Source organism: Musca autumnalis, unplaced genomic scaffold (genome assembly GCF_047663935.1).
Source record: "Musca autumnalis isolate F117 unplaced genomic scaffold, ASM4766393v1 scaffold_95, whole genome shotgun sequence".
NCBI lineage: Eukaryota > Metazoa > Arthropoda > Insecta > Diptera > Muscidae > Musca > Musca autumnalis.
In genome coordinates this window covers 182,744-203,173 of record NW_027412456.1, presented here as the reverse complement: position 1 = coordinate 203,173, position 20,430 = coordinate 182,744, and the positions used below count along the sequence as shown (strand labels likewise).

The following is a 20,430-nucleotide window of genomic DNA, read 5'->3' as shown; positions in this document are numbered from 1 at the left end:
AAAACTGGAAGACTCGGGTTGGGTTTGATTTGGCCGACACAAAGAAGTTCGAAGAAAACTTCAGCGCCAATTAATAAGTCAACTCTCCGAGGTTCGTTGAAATTAGGGTCAGCCAGTTCAATATTTTTGGGAATGTTCCATTTAGAAATAGATATTTTCTTATCAGGTTGAATATTTGTTATGGAACTCAATACCCAGAACTTGGAGGAAAATTGGGTTTGATTGAGTCTCGACATTACAGACAGGTGGACACTATTCTTTGAAAATGATGAAGTTTCAGAAATGCCAGTTAAATTTAATCTGCCACCTTCTCGTTTTACTTTAAGCCTCTGTACCAGGTCCTCAGTAATCAAATTAGGTTGAGAACCGGAATCCAAAAGAGCTCTAGCCAAAATATATTTCCCAGAACTACTTCTCACTTGAACCAGTGCTGTGGCCAAAATTACGCCTTCACTCGACGCCGAATGGTTGACGGAAGCACTGGAAGTAGAGGGCTGCTCTTGATATAGATTTGAATTTGGATTATCAGAAGCATATCGATGCAGTAAGAAATGGTGTGCACCACCGCATACTCTACACTTCACTCCTGAATTGCATTTGGCCACCGTATGACCTTTTTTCAAACAATTAATGCAAGCAGGGACGGCTTTAATAAATTCAAATCGTTGGAGAACTGGTACAGCAGTAAAAGATGTACAATTTGTTACGTTATGTTGCAAAGATCTACAGAAGATACACTTTTCGGGAGATTGTTTCTGTTTAGAAACCGAAAGTGAAGTCTTGAAATTCCTTTTAGGCTGATTATCGAATTTAGGTTTGTTTAATTTTGGTCTTGCACCAGAAGACTCCTCAGCAGAAATATGCTGGTATCTTTTATTTAATGCAGCCTCGCAATCAGACCATAATGGGAGCTTTTCGAAGTCAAGCTGTTCTTCCCATTTGGACTTAGTGATTGGATCGACCTTTGACATAACTAAGTGAATTAAAATTGCGTTTGTAATCTTTTTGTCATCACCAATTGACAACAATGAGTCGTAAATAGCAGAAACAGTGTCAATCATGCTTCTCAAAGCAGAAGCCGAAGGTTTAGTGATCTCAGGAAGATCAAAAAGCTTAGCAATATTATCAAAAAATATCAAGCAATCATTATCATAAACCTTCTTTAAACTGGCTAATGCCTTGGGGTAGTTTTCTTCAGAAATCTGAAAAGCTTTGACAGTGCCAAGTGCCTCATCGGACAAGCATGAAATTAAATGGTTAAACTTCTCTATATCTGTTAATGTCGGATCAGTATGAACTAGGTTTTCGAAAAGACTTATGAAATTCTTATATTCGGAATATTTTCCGCTGAATTTTGGCAATTTCATGTTTGGCAACCTAGATTGATGCGATTGAGCACAAAAAGAAGTCTCAGGCATACTACTCCTCCTATTTTTAGATAAAATTCCTAAAAATAGGGACTTTGCCGTAACACATAAGTCCTCAAGTTCACCACGATCATCATTATCGGGATCTAGAATATCTAGTTCGGATTGCAAATGCATTGCCTCATCAATATATTTGTTTAGAATGTCTAATCGACATTCTAATTCAATTGAATTGAAGGAGATTTTCTTTTCTCGGAAAGAAGTCTTTATTCTTTCAATATTTTTTATAATTTTTTCCTGTTGTTGCTTCAAATTGGCTATTTCCGTATCAGGATTACTTTGGTGTTTCTTACCACCAGCCATTTTGATATATATCAATAAGTTTAAAGGAGTTTAAACAACAGAAAAACTCTACACACTTTAATATTTCTTAGTGGTAGGAAATTTTTAAGTTTATTATCAAATAAACTCTCGCTTTTTTTAATAAAATATAAATTGTCAGCTTTAAAATAGTATACTAATACTATCTCAATTAATTAAATTTAATTGGACAATTGAAAACACAAAAATTTCAGTAAATTAGAAATTTTGTCAAATCCTGTAGTATAATGCACCCTTAAGTATTTTGTGTATATCGATAACACCGATAACACAACTGATCAAATTGAATAACCGAATATGGGTACTCAATTACTCACAAAGTATGTGGCACTAATGAAGTTAAAATCAAAACAAAGAAATAATATGAATTTAGTGGAAAATTGCAACAAATTAAAAGTGTAAATTAAATAATTTGTGAATAGGCAAAAAACCAAAAATGAAATGTATATTTTTTGTTAGTTTAACTTCACTCGCGTAATATGAACTTAAACGCGGATTAGTGTGGTGCAATAAAAACAACAAAAACAATTGGAATGGCTGACAAGCAAAATGCAAAGCGGAATGAGAAAAGAAAAACAAACTTAATTTGAAGGTAATAATTAAGTTTGTGTTATTTAGCCGCGAATATTTATTGCCAAAGCGATTCACAAAATGTATTTTATTTAAAATAATGAAGCGTAGAAAAATAATTCGTGTGAATTGTGGAAAAATCTCAAACAAATTTGAATAAATTACAAATTCTCTAACACTGAGTATCTTACAGGTTAGGATTCACACAAATTATGTTCAACGCTGTTACCTGGGAATCAGAATCACTCTCCTGATTATTGTGCTTGCTCCTACAAAGACGGCAGTCGCAGAAACGGGGCATCTGGATATATGGAACAGTAGCAGCAACAGATCAGATCACCACAGGTATATTTATTTAAAAGTATTTAAAGAATTTTTACTGTTCTTCTTCTTTCTTATTTGCAGAAACTTTGCAAATTAGTTTTGTATTAATTTAACAAAACACAACGTCACTTTACAATCCCGGGTTTCGGCACCAAAATGTTCCACTTTATTTTAAGCGGTGAGTAAAGAATTATAAAAAAACGATTTATTTATGATTTCGATTTAAATTTTATGTACTATTATTTTTTAGGTTGGGATTCTTTCGGACGGTGGAGAAAGTTGAAGGAAAAACGCTTTGATTTCGGCGGTAAGTTTACAACAACTAAATTCATTTTTATTTTCCATTATCCTAATTCTATTTTCTTTCTTTACAGCTAACTTCATTTAATCTTACATACTATTTACATACTACACTTTGCAACTATGGGAATTCAATTATGTTTACATTAAAAAGAAATAGCATTAATTTAAAAATTCAAAAATAAAAATATGTAATAAAAGAAAACAATAAAACAACAACAATTAAACACAACAGCCTTTTATCATGCTCCGACATCATCTATGAACATTGTAGTTTCAGAATCCGCAAAAAACTTCCCAGGTGTAAGCACCTTCCATTTAAATTTGGTTCAAGAGCACCGTGCTCCATGAACGAAAGAAAATTAATTGTTCAGTTTTACTTGAATACAACTCGAGGTGGAGGTTATTACAAGTTCGATCGGGTCGAACTTAACGCCGTTCTGACTTTTTTTAATTTATTAACGACGCAGGGCGAGGTGTTGGTGTATGCCACAATCCAACTCTTACATCCATGATTATATATATATATTCCAAAGACTCTCACGATCAACCAAAGTATCATAGAATTCGCACAATTAGGAAACGACGTTTCTCCTCTCAATTATTTTTCCGACTTTGCCTACGCATTTTTTTTTGGCATCACGTGGATGAAAATTATAAAATTTTATTTCGATTGTTTGTTTGGCTTGCAAAACAAAGTGCTATGGGGACTAGTATGGTACTATCAAAGTTCAACACAGTGAATGAAAATTGCTTAAACAAGTTTCAATTTAATTTAGCAATACTATTGAAGGCCTATAATGCTGACTATATACGAATTCACATAGGTGGATCTGTAAATTGGACGCCAAAATACCATGCTTTTGGGCTGGTCCAGTGTTTTGTGTGTTTAGCTACAAATCAGAAGTTCGTATGTTCCACACCGGTAGAGGGTAAAACAAAAATGTAGAGTATGGTGAATTGAAAACGAATTTTGATCCGTAACACACGAATGTACAGGGCTAGCAGTGCACAGTGCGAAATATGAGCACTTTAGCGGAACTTTACTAATAACTTTTAAAGTAAAGGGCGTAGATTCCTAAAATTTTGCAAAAATGTTTCTTATATTAGTGGATATTGTGGGGCTCAAATGGGGCCACATAGGCCCGCGGTTTCCCGTAGCGTTCATGTAACGGCGGCTGTCGTTTTTACGTTTTACATTTACTTTTCAATCGAATTTGCTGCAAATTGGTATATTGAGTTTTCAGCGGATAGAAAACTTATGTACAAAATATTTTCAATATAGGTTCGCGTTTTGGTATAGACCCCATTAAACGGTACCGGTCGATGGGACATATTTTAAATGTTACAGACACATTTTCCAACGTATTTGGTTGTATTTTGGCATTTTAAGTTCTTCGTAGATAGAAAACCTCTGTGCGAAATATTAGCATCGTAGGTACGCGTTTTTGGTATAGCCCCCATATGACGGGTTCCCTCATATTAGGTATTTTAAATGTTGAAAACAAAAATTGCAACAGATTTTGATGCAAATGTAAATTTTAAGATGTTAGCGAATAAAAATCCTCCTCACATAAAAGCTGTCAACATAGGTCCACTTCTGGGTGAAGCCCCACAACCCTACACATCCATTAAAGTGTAAAATGTCAATAACTGTTTGTTTTCATTTGTATCTATAATGTTTATCGGTCTATTTAGCGGGTCTGTGCCATTAATTTTATTAATAATTTCTCTCAGATCAAGTTCAAGTTGAAACTGCATTACTATTTTTAACGTATATTGGTATTTGCACCACAGCATTCAAAAATGTTGCACTATATGAGGAGCTCAGCGCCAAAACGGCCTAACCCACATTTTCAAAAAAATCAAACTAACTATGCTGGGCGAACCGGAACCTTTTGTAATACATACTAAAAAAATCCCCAATTGCATAGATTAACCCTATGTTATTCTACATGCCGCGTTTTTCCTTTACTGAAAGTTTGAAAAAATGTGGAGGCCAAAATGGCCTAAGCCACATAGACAAAATCGAATATTGGAAAAAAATGCGTGTGGATTAGGCATGTTACGTTTTAGTCAGGAGTATAATTTGAAAATAATATAAAAATACATTTTCGAGAAGATTTTTGTAAGTAAAAACCAAAGGTTATGTAAAAAGTTGACTTACGCCCTGGCGTCAATGTAGAATGTAAGAAGTTAATAATGTATCGCGATCAATGTGGTGGCCAAAACCGTAACATAAGAATGAACACTATTTGCACATTCATAGTCAATAATTCGACCTTCTCAGTGGAACGGATAGACCACAAATTTTAGTGTCTGGCCATTCATTCCTACCATGCGATCAAGATTTTGGTCTCATTGAAAAGGAAAAAAATATTATAAGGGCATTTTTACGCCTGAGGATTGGGATCGTGTAATCCTCACGGCAAAAAGGGAACCATGTCACTTGTAAAGATGACGACAGATGAAATAAAAAGCATATCCTCAATTGAGAAACTAGTATCAAACAGAAAAATCTCCGAAGACAAGACTTCAAAAGTTGAATGGCTTAAGATTCAGTGCCTTCGATTCCAAAATGCGAAGCCATTTATAATTCAATACAAATATTCAAATAAACATAAATGTTTTATTTCAAGAAGTTAATATTTCAAAAAGGAACTCCAGCAAGTACGTAAATTTGGAATTGGAACCGCTTTATCCGGAGGAAGATTCATTAAAGTTGCAAAGTTTAAGGATTTACAGAAACTCAAAGGGTAAATCATGCATTTTATAATAATTTAAAAACAAATTCGAGAGCCGAAGATGAAGATATCCAGGAAGAAGACCAATAATTTTTTATTAATATGTATCAATTAAAATGCTCACAGTTATTTTTATTATTCATCTGCATAAACATTTGTTTAATAAATGAGACAAAATGGCCTAACCCTCAGTTCCTATCAATATATATTTTTTAAATGGATGCCAAAACGGCCTAAGCCACTTTAATTTTTTTATTAACTGATTAAAACAGTCTTTATCTATGTAAACTAATACCTAATGATTGACCTAAAACAAATATTACAACTAATATGTATTTATGATTAATAAAAAAATTATAAAAATATTTTAAAAACTTGTTTTCTTTGAACTTCGTTTTTCTCAAAACCATCTCTATGTGGGTTAGGCCGTTTTGGCGCTGAGCGCCTCATATATAAATCACTAACATTTACAGGTCAAAACTATTAAAAATTGCGAGAGGATTCTTAATTTAACAGAAGTCGTCATTTGTTAATATAAGTGAGTCCATTTCTTCAAACACAGTCAACAACGGCGTTCATCGCCGCGTTTACCTTCCACTTTCGAAATGCAATTAAATGAAATTTCCGAAGTCATTTTAAAAAAATTGAATTTCTCCGAAGACCGCACGTTACCGCAGCTGTTTTATGGCTTTGCGACAGAGGAGACCCCAATCTTTCAGATCATATATGTCTTAAAACGTGAATGTACGGTATTCACTTTGAAATATCCACGGAAAATAAAAAAAATTATTTTGAAAACTTCAAAAACGCATTTCCTTTCAATTAAAATTGCACGAAAACAATAAGAGTTTTTGCATTTTTTAAGAGTAAATATTATAATAGTTTTGTAAAATATTAAGAAAAAAATAATCATGGCATACGACTTACCATTTGTCCGCGCCACGCTATTTTTTTATGAATCCAAATTATATTTTTTTAGAAAAAAAAATTATGAAACAAAAGTGCAGCTTTAAGTGCATTTTAAGTCGTTTCGCGGAATAAATCGCCAAACTGAGTATGGGTCATTTGCAGTGGAGTACTTAGCTAACGAATTCAAGGTGGGGCCCCGTCCTGAGATAGACCTTACTTACATGTTTTAAATGCAAGTTATGTTTGTTTGTTTAAAAAATTTCAATATTTAACATTATATCAACTTTTTCCTAAAAATGTGTTTAACTCTATAACTTTTGTCTGAACTTTATGAAGAAACAATGTTGTTAACGGTATGTCCAACCACTGTAAAATTGTCTACTCTAATGAACTTTAAACACAATGTCTCTCGGAAATGTTCCCTTTCACATTTTTGATGACTTTGTAAATGCTGTTACATTTCTTGCTCATTATATGGAGAGTAGTTACGAGAAATTCCCAAACTATCCACATTAAAGAAAATCCTTGATGTGGAAAACAACACTTAAAGGTTCTTTTTCGCTTCATTGATTTCCCTGGAATTTGTCATGTCTGTCCAAAAAATTTTTATGGCAATTTGCGTGTGTTCTCCTTCATTCAAATTAAGTTTGATTGTTTTTCTATGAAGGCATTTGGGGAAAAAAGGATAGCAGCAGCATTACGAATAATGAAAAAAATAAGTGAAAAGAATGTGTAAATAGCCCTACAGATTTCCATGACCGAAAGCAAAAGTTTCTTAATGGACGGACTGTTGAAGAATTTCCTATAAAAAAAAAAAGAGAAATGTTGGATTTAAGTTACCACCACAAAGTTTTCCTTCCTTAAGTTTTTATGAGCAAATCCGTTTCTACATTTCCTTAAAGTTTCAGCCATAAATAAAGACATGAACACACAATCCTTAAGTCCACACAAAAGGAATAGTGTTAAGCAGAGTTAAAGTTAGTCATCCTAAAGAATTGTTACTAAGTGGATGAAATTATTAACCATAGCATAGCATTAGACTATATATGTATGTATACAAATATGTTAATGCTTGGTTACTAAGTTTATTTTTTCTTTTTTGACATTTATATTCATATATATTTTGTTTGTAAGTAAGACTTAATGAAAAACTGTTTTTATATTGATTCTTTAATATTGACATAAACTAATCCAATGAACATTTTTAATGATTTCTCTTGCTAAAGTGCCGTGAATCCACACGCAGAAAAATTTATGTTAGAAATATGTTTGGATCCAAACAAATATATGTTTGGGACCGGTTGCAAACAAATATATGTTTGGATCCAAACATAATATGTTTGGGTCCAAACAAATATATGTTTGCAACATTTTGTAACATATCTCAATTTGATATGTTTGGGCAAAACATATTTTTTATGTTAGAACATTTTTTTCATGGGTGGAGAGAGGTAATAACAGTGCTCTCGCGGCTGTGGAATGCTGTTTTATAATAAAGAGTTGTGTGCATTGTATATAGAAGACGTAGAAGCGAAGAAGGGGGCTTTGGTGGCATGTATGCGTCAAACTCGTGTGTTTCTTGTTTTGTTGTTAACCAACTTCGCAGACGAAAAAGAAAAGAAAAAATGATATGAATTATATTTTTTTTTGCCTTTGTAGAGTCAAGACAGTAAAGTGAGTGAATAAATCAGTGTTTTGTGTTTTCTTAAAGAAATTGTGCTTTTTAGTAAATAAATGCCCAATACATTTTATAATTGAATCGGAAAGTTGAATGGAATTTATTTTATTGGACAAGGAAGAAATCGCATTTAATATTGGTAATTACATACATACTTATGTATATTTGAAATATGGCATATCCATATTTATTATTACATTACATATCATTTGATTCAGATGCGATTCCCTGCTGATGATTTCAACTATGAGGACAATTTGTTTTATTTCACAACTAAAGAGAAGCGTTCAACTACGTTTCTATATATTTTTCCTTTTTTAAAAGTGTGACTACAAATTATTTCAATCAGTTTGTGTGTTATGTATTTCTTTGGAATTTTGTATGTACCTATGTGTTTGTTGTTCTTTGCCTTTCAATAAAAACCTCAACATTTGTGTGTATACTATAGAGATAGCCAGTGAGTTCTTACTGAGAGCAAGTGAGAACACTTTTCAAAGTGTTTTACATTGAATTTTACGCTCCCTTGCTCTCAGTAAGCGCCCACTGGTGCATGTGTTTGTTTTTTTTGTGCCTTTTAGGTTTGTTTTTTTGCACCTAAACATATAAAATGTTTGCACCCAAACATCTAAAATGATTGCACCCAAACATAAAATTGTTTCCACCCAAACATATCTTTGTTTGCACCGAAACATATATATATTGCACCCAAACATATATTTGTTTGCAGACACAAGCATATATTATGTTTGGGACTGTTGCAAACATATATATGTTTGCTGCAAAATATGTTTGGGACATATGTTAGAGAGGCCGTTTTTTTTTGCGTGCATGAAAACAAAGAAGTAAATCATATAGCCGGGACTGAGAATTTGATATTTTACTTAGTGAATAGAGTGGGCCAGCTAAGTAAGAATACAGTGAAATAGTGAGAATATATATTTTTAACGCCTCTATTCAAAATTGTGTTCTTGTTTTGGAAGTCATGCTTTGAGATATTACCTCGTCAAGGCCCATGCATAAGAAAAAGTATCATTGAATCTTCTGGAAAAACTGGGGCCTCCGAAGGGAAATTCTGGACCTTCCAGAACAGGAAGATGGCCACAGAGACAAGAATGGAGCCGTTATCTTTTACGCCATGGTAGTCAAAATGTATTACAGTGACGATTTGTTATGCGGTTATCGACCAAATAAAGAGTCTGGCAGGTTGCACAAAGATGACCAGAAAAATATCAGGAAAATCGTCAAGAGACTTCCAAATTGAAGAGGAGGTAAGTCTTTTAAAGGGAGCAGATTTCTCATTGGACATTCTGACAAAGAAAGATTGGACGCAAAAAATGGATGGACACGAATCGGTCAGGAGGAGGATGCGAAACAGAACAACAGCGACTACCAAGAAGCCCGTTTGTTGAAGGTCTTATGATTGAGGTCATCCAAATAAACCTCCATCACAATGAAACGGAAACTGTAGCCCTGTTTGAAGAAAATATAATATGTACACATACCCAGCAAAATGTTCGATGACAAATCATGAGTTGAATCATGGGTGCAAGTGACATGTCATCGGTGAAAATTCGGGTGAATTCACCGATGACATTTACAAGGGGGTGACACACGCTTTGACCAATTCATTGTCTGGCATTTAACACCAGTTCATTGTCATAGAATTTATCACCGGTTCATTGTCATGGCTTCTTGCACCAGTTCATTGTCACAGTTTCTTGCACCGGTTCATTGTCATGGCATTTTGTACCGGTTCATTGTCATGGGTTTTTGAACCAGTTTATTTTCATGACATCTTGCACCGGTTCCTTGTCACGACATTTTGCACCAATGCGTTGGATCCGGATGTTCACCAATCTGCAAGATATTTCTTTCAATTTGGATTTCTGTTTTTCCAATATTCGGCGAATTATGTGCCAATCTCTGCTCCAGGCTCCTCATTTGGGAAATCTAGTATACATTTGAATTCTGCTGTTATTTTTAAACAACTTATTCTGTAATAATTGTTTATGTTTAGATGGCCACATTTATACTTACTTAGATTGTTTTTATTCTTATCAGAACATATTGCTCCATAAGCCGAACTAAGAATATATTTCTAAACAGACCGATCTTCTACTTTGCTTTTTCAATTTTAGATGCCATGTTTTGTGATATAATATTCAACTGGGTCTTTCCATTGGAGTTTTGTCCTTCCCTCGGGTCATATAACGTCAAATGGCTGGTATTCATATGCTGGTAGCATAATTATCCATCCTGTTGACATTGACATGGCCCATCCAATGCAATTGCTCAGCTCCATACGTTATACTATATCGGTTGTTGTTGTTGTAACAATGTTTATTATTATGTTTGTATGTTCGCTCTTTTGTTCAATCTGGCTCTATCTACAGTTCCAGGAAAGTGGGTGCTTCGATGGGATGTAACCACAGATCCACTGGAGTTAGATGAGTTGGAAGTTAGAAGGTTGGCGGGGCAGTTGAAAAGGTGTTTTGTGTCGTGCGGGCCCATGCCGCATACTGGGCAGATGTCTTACACGGCGCGGTCGATTTCCGCCCAATAAGAATTTAGGCGACTGCAATATCCCGAACGTAGTTGAGCCAAAACTACTCTGGTTTGTCGTGGCAGCTGTGGCAGCTGACGCTCCTCAGATGCGATACATGGGGGATGTGCTCCGATTACTTTATTCACACTATTGTTGCTTATGGCCTTAGCAACTGCGTCCGTGTGAATGCTATTCAAACCTACCTGATATGCCTGTTGATCTAGAGGTTCTCTCCTGTATTGTTGGACCTCCCTCTCTAGAGCATGAATATCCTTCTTGATATGTAGCCAGCAGATAGTGATTGGGGTTGGCTCTCACGGTAACACCCGAGCAAGTACTGCAAGGAAATCATCTCATTGTGTTGCTGTACTGGAAGAATCTTTGCCTCCTCATGTTTTATAGCTAGGGTCTCTTTTAGCATCTCTTTAATATCCGCCAAACGAAACAGGTTTCCAAACACAAAATATATTTCCCTTTTATTTTATAACAATTTGCATAGTATTTTAAATTAAAATATGCCAATTTTGCCACTACCAATCACTTTTACCTGACTTTTATTTTCATTTTAACAATTACTTTTATAAGTAAACAATTATTCGGGTACATTATTATTTGGTAATTTATTGTACGGGTACTCATTAATTTATTTGAACTCATGACAGTATTATGACAAAGATTGGATCTTTCACCACTTCATTTCACTCATGAAAATTCGATGAAAAGGATCGGATTTTCACGACTCCCTTTGCACTCATGCAAAAGAACCAGTGAAATCATGATTTCACATGGAACCACTTCCATTTAATTTTGCTGGGTATTGAGTCAATCCAGGAACCATGGATAATAAAGGACAAGGTCCCTGCACTAAACCATATAAATTACCAACTTTTTTACGATAGAACGGGGACTGGACCGACAAACTGTCACAAAAACTGATGCTTTCTCTGCGGAGATATCAACGTTCGGCGTCACTTTACTCAAACAATACCAAAATTGTGTTCGAATCGGTTGATCAGTTCGAGAGTTATCGTGCGCACCACCCAGCACTGCCCAGGACAGATTGACTGACGGACATGGCTAATATCGACTCCGATGCTTATCCAAATTGTCAGAAACGAATTTTGTCCAAACATACTTAGGGTCTATAACCGTTATTTCGATGAGGCACATTTTTTGCTCGTATCAAAGGGTATATGGTAATAACCACAAATGTTTTACAATCGATGAATCCGAGTTTCACCTAGTCAGAATTCGCGAAATGTTAACATATTCTATATAGTATGATTGAAATTGTTTAAAATGAAGTATTTTAGGAGGGATCCCATAATGGTCGACCATTAAAATTAATTTTCGTGGAAGCTGTGTTGGCATCAATGTAGAAAAATGGGTAAAACTGGGTGAAGCCAACAAGTTTTTTTGTATTCCCTTCCGATTTCTGGCTTAACCTTACATTTTAAAGACCTATGCCCAAAGAAAGAATCACAGAATACTCCATGGACAACATGATACTAGTGTATCATTTTTCGATATATCCACTGCATCCACCTAAAATTGATGCTGACATTTTGAAGCCGGAATTTCGGGGTTTTTTGAATTTCTTTAGTAATCCGGACGCGCAACAAGATAATATTTCAAACTCATAATAGGATTATAGAACTCGTGATTTTACGTTGTTTAATGTATATCTAATGAGTGTGCTCCTTACAGTATCCTAGTAATTGGAGTCTAAAGGCCAAAAATTGAATTTTTTTAAAAAACCTATTGTTTGCGTATAAAATTTACAACTGTCATTCAATTTCCTTTGAACTCCACGTGAAGTTAGTTTGTTTACGCGACGGATCTAAAGAGACCTTCCGCGATCGAATCCATCCACTAAAACCGCAGATATAGATACCTTGAAAATAGGAAAATCAAAAAAATAAATTTTGACAAATCCGCGCAGTAAACCGCGATTCCCTTTAAAATTTTTTACATAAATAGAATTCTTTATACGCGATTATTATATTTGTGAAAACGTGTGTCATAAATTACAAGATAAGCGAGTAATATGGATTTTTTCGCAAAATAGAATGTGGAAGCACATCCGCGGTTCTTAAAGAATCTATTTGAAATGTGTGAATATTAACATATTTTTGATGGACGCTAATGATACCGGATGCACATCAAAATCGTATGCATATTGCACGACTTTTACCCACTTTAAGGTTTTTAGCATTGTAAGATGCAATTGTCGGCACACAATGGCCGCTGGGCGAAACATCGAAATATGCATAGATGTTAAAAGCAATTGATTCGCTGTATCCAAATTCGGATGCGCATCAACCGACTTTAACTAATTCGTGAATAACAGGCTTTTTAATTTTCATATTTTTTGAATGATTGTAATTTCAATATTGCTCTTAATTTCCTATCCTTATAAGTTATCACAGAAGAAGTTAAGCTTCCGTGATGGTGAACCAGATTTCTTGATTAAATTTTAGCAGTATACATTAATTATTGTATGGGATTTTAACGAAATAGTTGGAGAACTCCCAAATATTTTCTTCTAATTTTTCTAATCGAACCAAAAAATATTTTTGGAATATTATTTTAACAATAAGTTTTTTCTCTTTTGTTGTTGCTATAATATGCAATTTATATGTATACCCAATCTCTGTAAAGTCGGTTTCATATTTTTCTATTCATTGTCTAGATTCTGTAGATATTTTTAACTTATTTTTTAGAGTTTTGTACGGACCCTGGGGCAGGGTAATTTAAATTTACTTCAATATTTATACTCTACACTACAATGTGGAAAGGGTATTATAAGTTTGTTTTGGTAAAAATTCATGTAACACCGCGAAATATTCGTCGGAGACCCCCAATGTGGTATACCAATCTTCATATCTCGACGAGATAAAGCGATTTTGAGATGTGTGTCCGTCCGTCCTTCCGTCTATCCATTATAAATTGTAAACACGCTCCAGGCCGCAATTATGGACCGATCGTCACGAAATTTTATATGGAGGTCGGGTATGGAGGTCGGTTCCCTATTCTTATTGGTGATGATCGAGAAATATTTAGCGGGTGAAATGGACCAAAAACAAAAAATTTTTCCGATTTTGTAGATGCTCTGTAGGTCGCAATAATAGGCAGATCGCCTCGAAATTTTAAATAAGGTAAGAGTATATGACAAAGAAAAAGCTTGCAATTTGAGATGGCGATCAGATAATATTTAGAGGGTTAAATGGGCCACAACTTTTGTGTGAAAATTGTGAAAATTTTTAATATACAGCTTATATCTTTATTCCTGGAAGAGACATTCCTGGCAAGTAAGCTATACTTGGAAGAGGAACGCTTGACCTTTCTATTTATGTCAATTGTGTTGGTGTACATGATAAGATGACAGAGTTACAGCCTTATATACCCTGTTATTTCTTTGTAGTGTAATCATAAACACGCTAGAGGTCGCAATTATAGCTCAAAAATCAGGAAATTTTGCACGAGGTAAGAGTTTAGGTAGAGGAAGATGTTTACAACTTTGTATGATGATCTGATATTTTTTAGCGGGTGAAATGAACCATTACTTTTGTATTAAAAATACAAAAAAAGATTTTTGGTCTATATTTTTTTTCCCTGGAAGGCATATGCCGGGAAAGTAGACTACATATGAAAATAGAACTACTGATCTTCCTCCTGATGAAAATTGCAATAAAGTGTCTGCTAGATAACGTGCCTACTGCTTAATATATAATGGGTTTTGTGTAGAGAACCACATTTTCCCATTCCCAGTTGTTGCATTATTGCAAACTACATGGTGCCCTAACGTTCTAATTGTCCAATTGGATTTTTATACATACATTGCAGCAGGGGTCGCTTTGCCACCTTTTTTCAAAGCGATTCCCCAGCCAGACAAACTCAAATTTTCAACGGTTGCAAAATATCCTTCAGAAAGGTTTGCGACATTTTCTGAGTATTTCAGTCATGTAAAACTACTCTACAAGTGGTGTCTTAGGACACGCCGTTCGGACTCGGAGATAAGCTGCGGGTTCCATATCATTAAGCGTTGTCCCTTTTGCGATGTTTGTGAAACAATTCTTATCTTATTATTTAAGCGTGGTGTGATCTTACAATAAGTTTATTTGTTCCATAAAACATTTTGATATGTGGAAAGCTAATTCCCAGGGTAAAGGTGTAGGGTATTACATGGTCGGCCCCGTCCGACTATAGCTTGGCTTACTTGTTTTTTATTATTTGCTGATTTTTCGCGAAAATAAAAATAAATTTAGTAAATATTTCAACATCTACGAATAGATAAGGAATGCTGTTAGCGACTTATGTATAAATTTGCTCATAAAAATAAATAATACATTTTTAAATATTTTTTCTTTAAATGAGAATAAAAACCGCTATAACTTTCGCGCGCATCAGCCAATTTTGTGAACGCGAACGGATTTGAAACCGAAATTTTTTTCTTAACCTCGCAAAAATTTGTTTTATTTTTTTTCAAATGGAATTGCAAAAGAAATTTGGTTTTTACCATATACTAGGGCTATAACCCAAAAAATACCACGCCAGTACCATGTGCGACATATTGTCCAGATAACGAAATCGCGTGTTTTAGTTCAATTCGGTGAAAAAAGTTTCACCGCCAACTGCGATTACTAAAGCCCTTTTGATATTTTTTCTATTTAAAAATTTTAAAATTGCTTTGTTTGAATAAAAATTTATAGAAAACAAATACGATTCTCACAGGCAAAGACATTAAAAACTGTTTGTAACTTTCTCGAATTCGTTGCAAATGATCACATATACTCTTGTCCGGTGGGTACAATAAATATAAACATAAACTTCGCGAGTTTGTAAAGTAAAACAAACAAATTGCAATATTGTGAAAGGTGCATTAAATGCTCTGAAATATCGCGATTTGATAACAAATTGGTCCAGAATGGTTTGATATTGATTTTAACACGTTCGCGGATGCAAGCAAATTCAGAGAGGTGGAAAAAATGACACCCAATTATTTTCGAAATTAGTTTTTTTGTTTTTATTTATTAATTATTGATTATAATTATTTTTTTTATTTATTATAGAATGTATCTTGTCGAAATAAATCATATTATGTATATTAATCACCAAAACTTAAGATTGTATACAAGTAAATGAACAAAATATGGCTGACAATGTGAATGTTATAGCATTGACGTCATTTTGCATCGGAATGATATAGCATTCACGTCCGCGAACGTGTTAAATTAAATTTAAACTTTTAATAAGTTATTACGTAAAGCGTATATGTCAAAAAAACAACAAAAAAACTAAATAATGCAGTACTGAACTTCAATGCATTTGGTGCGGAAACTTTTTTCGCAATAGAGAAAAAATGTCACCGCATTTTATAGTAGTTTTTCATGCTCTACACCGCTATGCGGTGGTATTTTTGATATTTGCAAAAAATGCTTATCCAAGCTTCAATTTGTGTAAAAGAATAAAGAAATGCAGGATCGCATTTGAATTAGGTAGTACTTGGCCTTTATTCATTTACATTCAATTGAGCATGAAGCAACAACAAAAGTCACTGCAACATCCTAAAAGTCCCCATCGATCCCATGTGTGAAAAAAAGTTATTCGGGGTCAAAAGTCAAATTATGGAACTTTTTCGGTTTTTTGATCATATCGCAAAAATAATAAGATTTTTGAGAATTATGCTAAAGAGAAACTTGTAGATTATAAAATTGTGTACGAAATCAGTCTTTATACGATTGACATAGGAGCTACGGTTCCCGAGATATAAGTCTCGCAATATAGAAAATGCAAACAATTTTACGATCCCATGTGTGCAAAAAAAGTTATTCGGGGTCAAAAGTCAAATTATGGGACTTTTCGGTTTTTTGATCATATCGCAAAAATAATAAGATTTTTGAGAAATATGCTAAAGAGAAACTTGTACGAAATCGGCCTTTATACGATTGACATCGGAGCTACAGTTCCCCAGATATAAGTCTCGCAATATAGACAATGCAAACAATTTGACGCCACATGTGCGGTAGTTTGCATGTCGCGATTCTTTTACACTTATTGCAAAAACCATGGCTTCTATCAAGAAATGCCCACAAAATTTTCAATAAGACTGCTCTTTACAGTAAACGCCTGTGAGGTTCTTACGATACGAGTCAAACAATACACGGTATGCACTTATTACCACGCCATCTAAGAGGAAATTAATTTGACGCGATTTTTTTACACTTGTTTGGAAAACTCTAGGTTCTGGTAAAAAATTATTAAGGAAAACCATACAAATATCCCAAGAAGCCATACAAATATCCGATTATTAATAATGAGTATTTGGTAAACTGTTATTTTAACAAGTTGATGTCTTTGAAAGTCGACTTCAACGGCAGTGTCTAATTCTTTTACATGTTGCCCTTATGTAACCGTTAAATTATGCATCATATGCGCATATAAGCTATATACATAATTAGTAAGACAAGTATAAATATCTAATTGCGTTACTTACATATATATAATTTTGCACATTTATATCTAGACCAAATTCCGAATTCCAAATTTCATTGAAATTGGACATAAATAGCGTGTTTGGTGCATAAAATAAGGAAGTCGGCCTAAAATATATGTATATGGGAGCTATATCCAAATCTGAACTGATTTCCATATAATTTGGCACATTTATTTCTAGACCAAGTTCCGTCACACATTCCCAATTTTATTGAAATTGGGCATAAATAGCGTGTTTTGTGCATAAAATAAAGAAGTCGGCCGAAAATCTATACATACTTATAAAAGAGTTCAGTAATGATGACTCACTAACTGACTGACTGATTCATAATCAACGCCCAGGCTAAGCGGCTGGAGCTAGAATCTTGAAATTTTGAGGGAGTGTCACTCTTGGTCGCAAAGTGTCAGATAAGGCTGGATTTTTGGAAATTCGAACTTGAACGGTACGAAAAGTACTAAAAGGTACTAAATATGGTTCCCTTAGTATTAGGCAAACGCGAAAAGCTAGAATTCTGAAATTTGGAATGAGGTTCACTGATGGAGAGATAGAAAGGTGTACCAAAGGATTTTTGGAAATTCGAACTATAAGTGCACGAAAAGTACTAAAAGTTACTAAATTTAGTACCATTTGGTATTACGAGAACGGATAGAGCTAAAATCTTGAAATTTGGAATGAAAATCAAGGTTTAGAAGATGAGTTGATATAAGGATGTGGTTTTGAAAATGTGTACTCATGTGTACGAATAGTACTAAATGGTACTAAATTTGGTACAATTTGAATTTGGGCGAACCGATAAAGTTTGAATTCTGAAATTTGGAATTACTGTTGGAGTGTAGGTTTGAGATATGGAGGTAGCTTTCGAAATTCGCACATATGGTTACGAAAGGTACTAAATAGTACCAAGTAAGGTATAATTTGGATTTGAGGGAACGGATGGAGCTGGAATCCTGAAATTTAGAATTAGGATTACTGTCGGAGTGTAGGATAGAGGTACTTTGGAAATTCGTACTTTTGGGTACGAAAAGTACTAAATGGTACCAAATTTGGTACAATATGAATTTAAGTGATCGGATAGAGCTGGAATAATGAAATTTGGAATTAAGATTACTATTGGAGAGTGGGATTTGGATACTTTCGGAAATTCGTACTTATTTCAACGAAAAGTACTAAATTCCTACTTGTGGGTACAAAAAGTAATGGTACAAAATTTGGTACATTTCTAGTTTCGGAAAATGGATGGAGCTGCAATCCTGAAATTTGGAATAAAGATTACTGTTGGAGTTTAGGATTGAGGTAGTTTTGGAAATTCGTACTTATGGGTACGAAAAGTACTAAACGGTACTAAATTTGGTACAGTTGAGATTTGGGTTAACATATAGAGCTGGAATCCTGAAATTTTATTACAATTACTGTTGGAGAATAGGAATGAATGAATGGTAGTTTTGGAAATTCGTGCTTATGGGACAAAGAGTACAAAATGGTACTAAATTTGTTACAATTTGGAATTGGAAGAACGGATTGAGTTTGAATCCTGAAATTTGGAATTAAGATTACTGTTAGAGTGTTTTGGAAATTAGTACTTATGGGTAAGAGAAGTACTAAATGGTACTAAATATAGTACAATATGGATTTGGTGTGAACGGATAGAGGTGGAATCCTGAAATTAATTAATGTTGCTGTTATTTATTGTTGACCTGTTATATGGTAATTTATATTTGATGTATATTTCGGCTAAAGGTCAGTGAAAAGACGTTGTTTAGTTTTAAATTTTTATTTTTATTACTATATTTCGGTTGACTTCGTTAATTACACTGTGCTACAAATGCGGACAAATTTTTTTTGCAGGGGTTCTGATGCATAAACTCGGTATTGTGGGAGTCCATAGAAGACGAAAATACCTTTGGTTTCTTTGGGTCACTTCGTTTTTTGATTTTATAACGGTAAATGTAGTGAAAAACGGGGTTTCTTGGATTTTCAACTAACTTCTCTTTTCCACAACGGACATTTAAAGCTTATTTTTTATTTAAAAGGCGAGAATCATGTCTTTCGAACCAGCCATAAGTTTTAAAAATCGGGTAACAAATGGATAGGTTATAGTGATTTAAGTGTGACAAAACGCATTAAAAAACGGAAAAATGCTTTTCCTCGTGCTTTAGGCTGCGTAGAAGACACCAAACTGCGTAATTATGTACTTTTATCAAGGAGGTGATTTAGTTAGCTTTGCAAAATGGGGAAAACCAATGAAATCGGTTGAAAAATGCGTGAGTTATGCCATCTTTAGTGTTTTAACTTTTTGGTTTTTCCTTTATAAAAGATTGGTACCTTGTGCGTAATTGTTAACTAGACAAATTCAAACTACATCATACACACCAAGGTACCAACTTTTATAAAGGAAAACCCTAAAAGTTAAAACACAAAAAATGCCATAAATCACGCATTTTTCAACCGATTTTATTGGTTTTCTCCATTTTGTAAAGCTAACTAAATTTCCTTCTTGCTAAAAGTAAATAATTACGCAGTTTGGTGTCTTCTACGCAGCCTAGAGCACCAGGAAAAGCATTTTCCTGTGTTTTAATGTGGTTTTGTCACACTTAAATCACTATAACATAACCAATTGTTACCCGATTTCTTAAAATTATGCCTTGTTCGAAAGACATGATTCTCACCTTCTAAATAAAAAATAAGCTGTAAATTTCCATTGTGGAAAAAATAAGTTATGTTCGTTTAAAGTTGAAAATCCAAGAAACCCCTTTTTCACTACATTTACCGTTATAAAATCAAAAAACGAAGTGACCCAAAGAAACCAAAGGTATTTTCGTATTCCATGGACTCCCACAATCCCGAATTTATGCATCAGAACCCCTGCAAATTTTCACTGTAGCACAGTGTTATTAATATTACTATAGAAGTGTAGGATTCAGGTAGTTTTGGAAAGTCATACAATTTGGATTTGGGTGAATTAATAGAGTTGGAATCCTGAAATTTGGAATTACGATTACAGTCGAAGGGTAGGATTCAAGTAGTTATGAAAAATCGTACTTATGGTTACGAAAAGTACTAAATTTGGTACTATATGGATTTAGGTGAACTGGTAGCGATAGAATCCTGCAATTTGA

General features: G+C 34.1%; 1 long non-coding RNA gene across 2 annotated transcripts; it reads left to right on the top strand.

The window, feature by feature from the left end:
* The first annotated feature begins 1,975 nt into the window (after positions 1-1,975).
* LOC141388560 (uncharacterized) lies at positions 1,976-3,169 on the top strand. 2 transcript variants are annotated; one of them, XR_012408891.1, is made up of 5 exons: positions 1,976-2,340; positions 2,512-2,663; positions 2,724-2,820; positions 2,893-2,949; positions 3,017-3,169. It is a non-coding gene; the product is annotated as an uncharacterized lncRNA (long non-coding RNA). The 2 variants fall into 2 exon arrangements; XR_012408890.1 differs by having other exon boundaries at positions 2,512-2,820.
* The last annotated feature ends 17,261 nt before the right edge of the window (positions 3,170-20,430 follow it).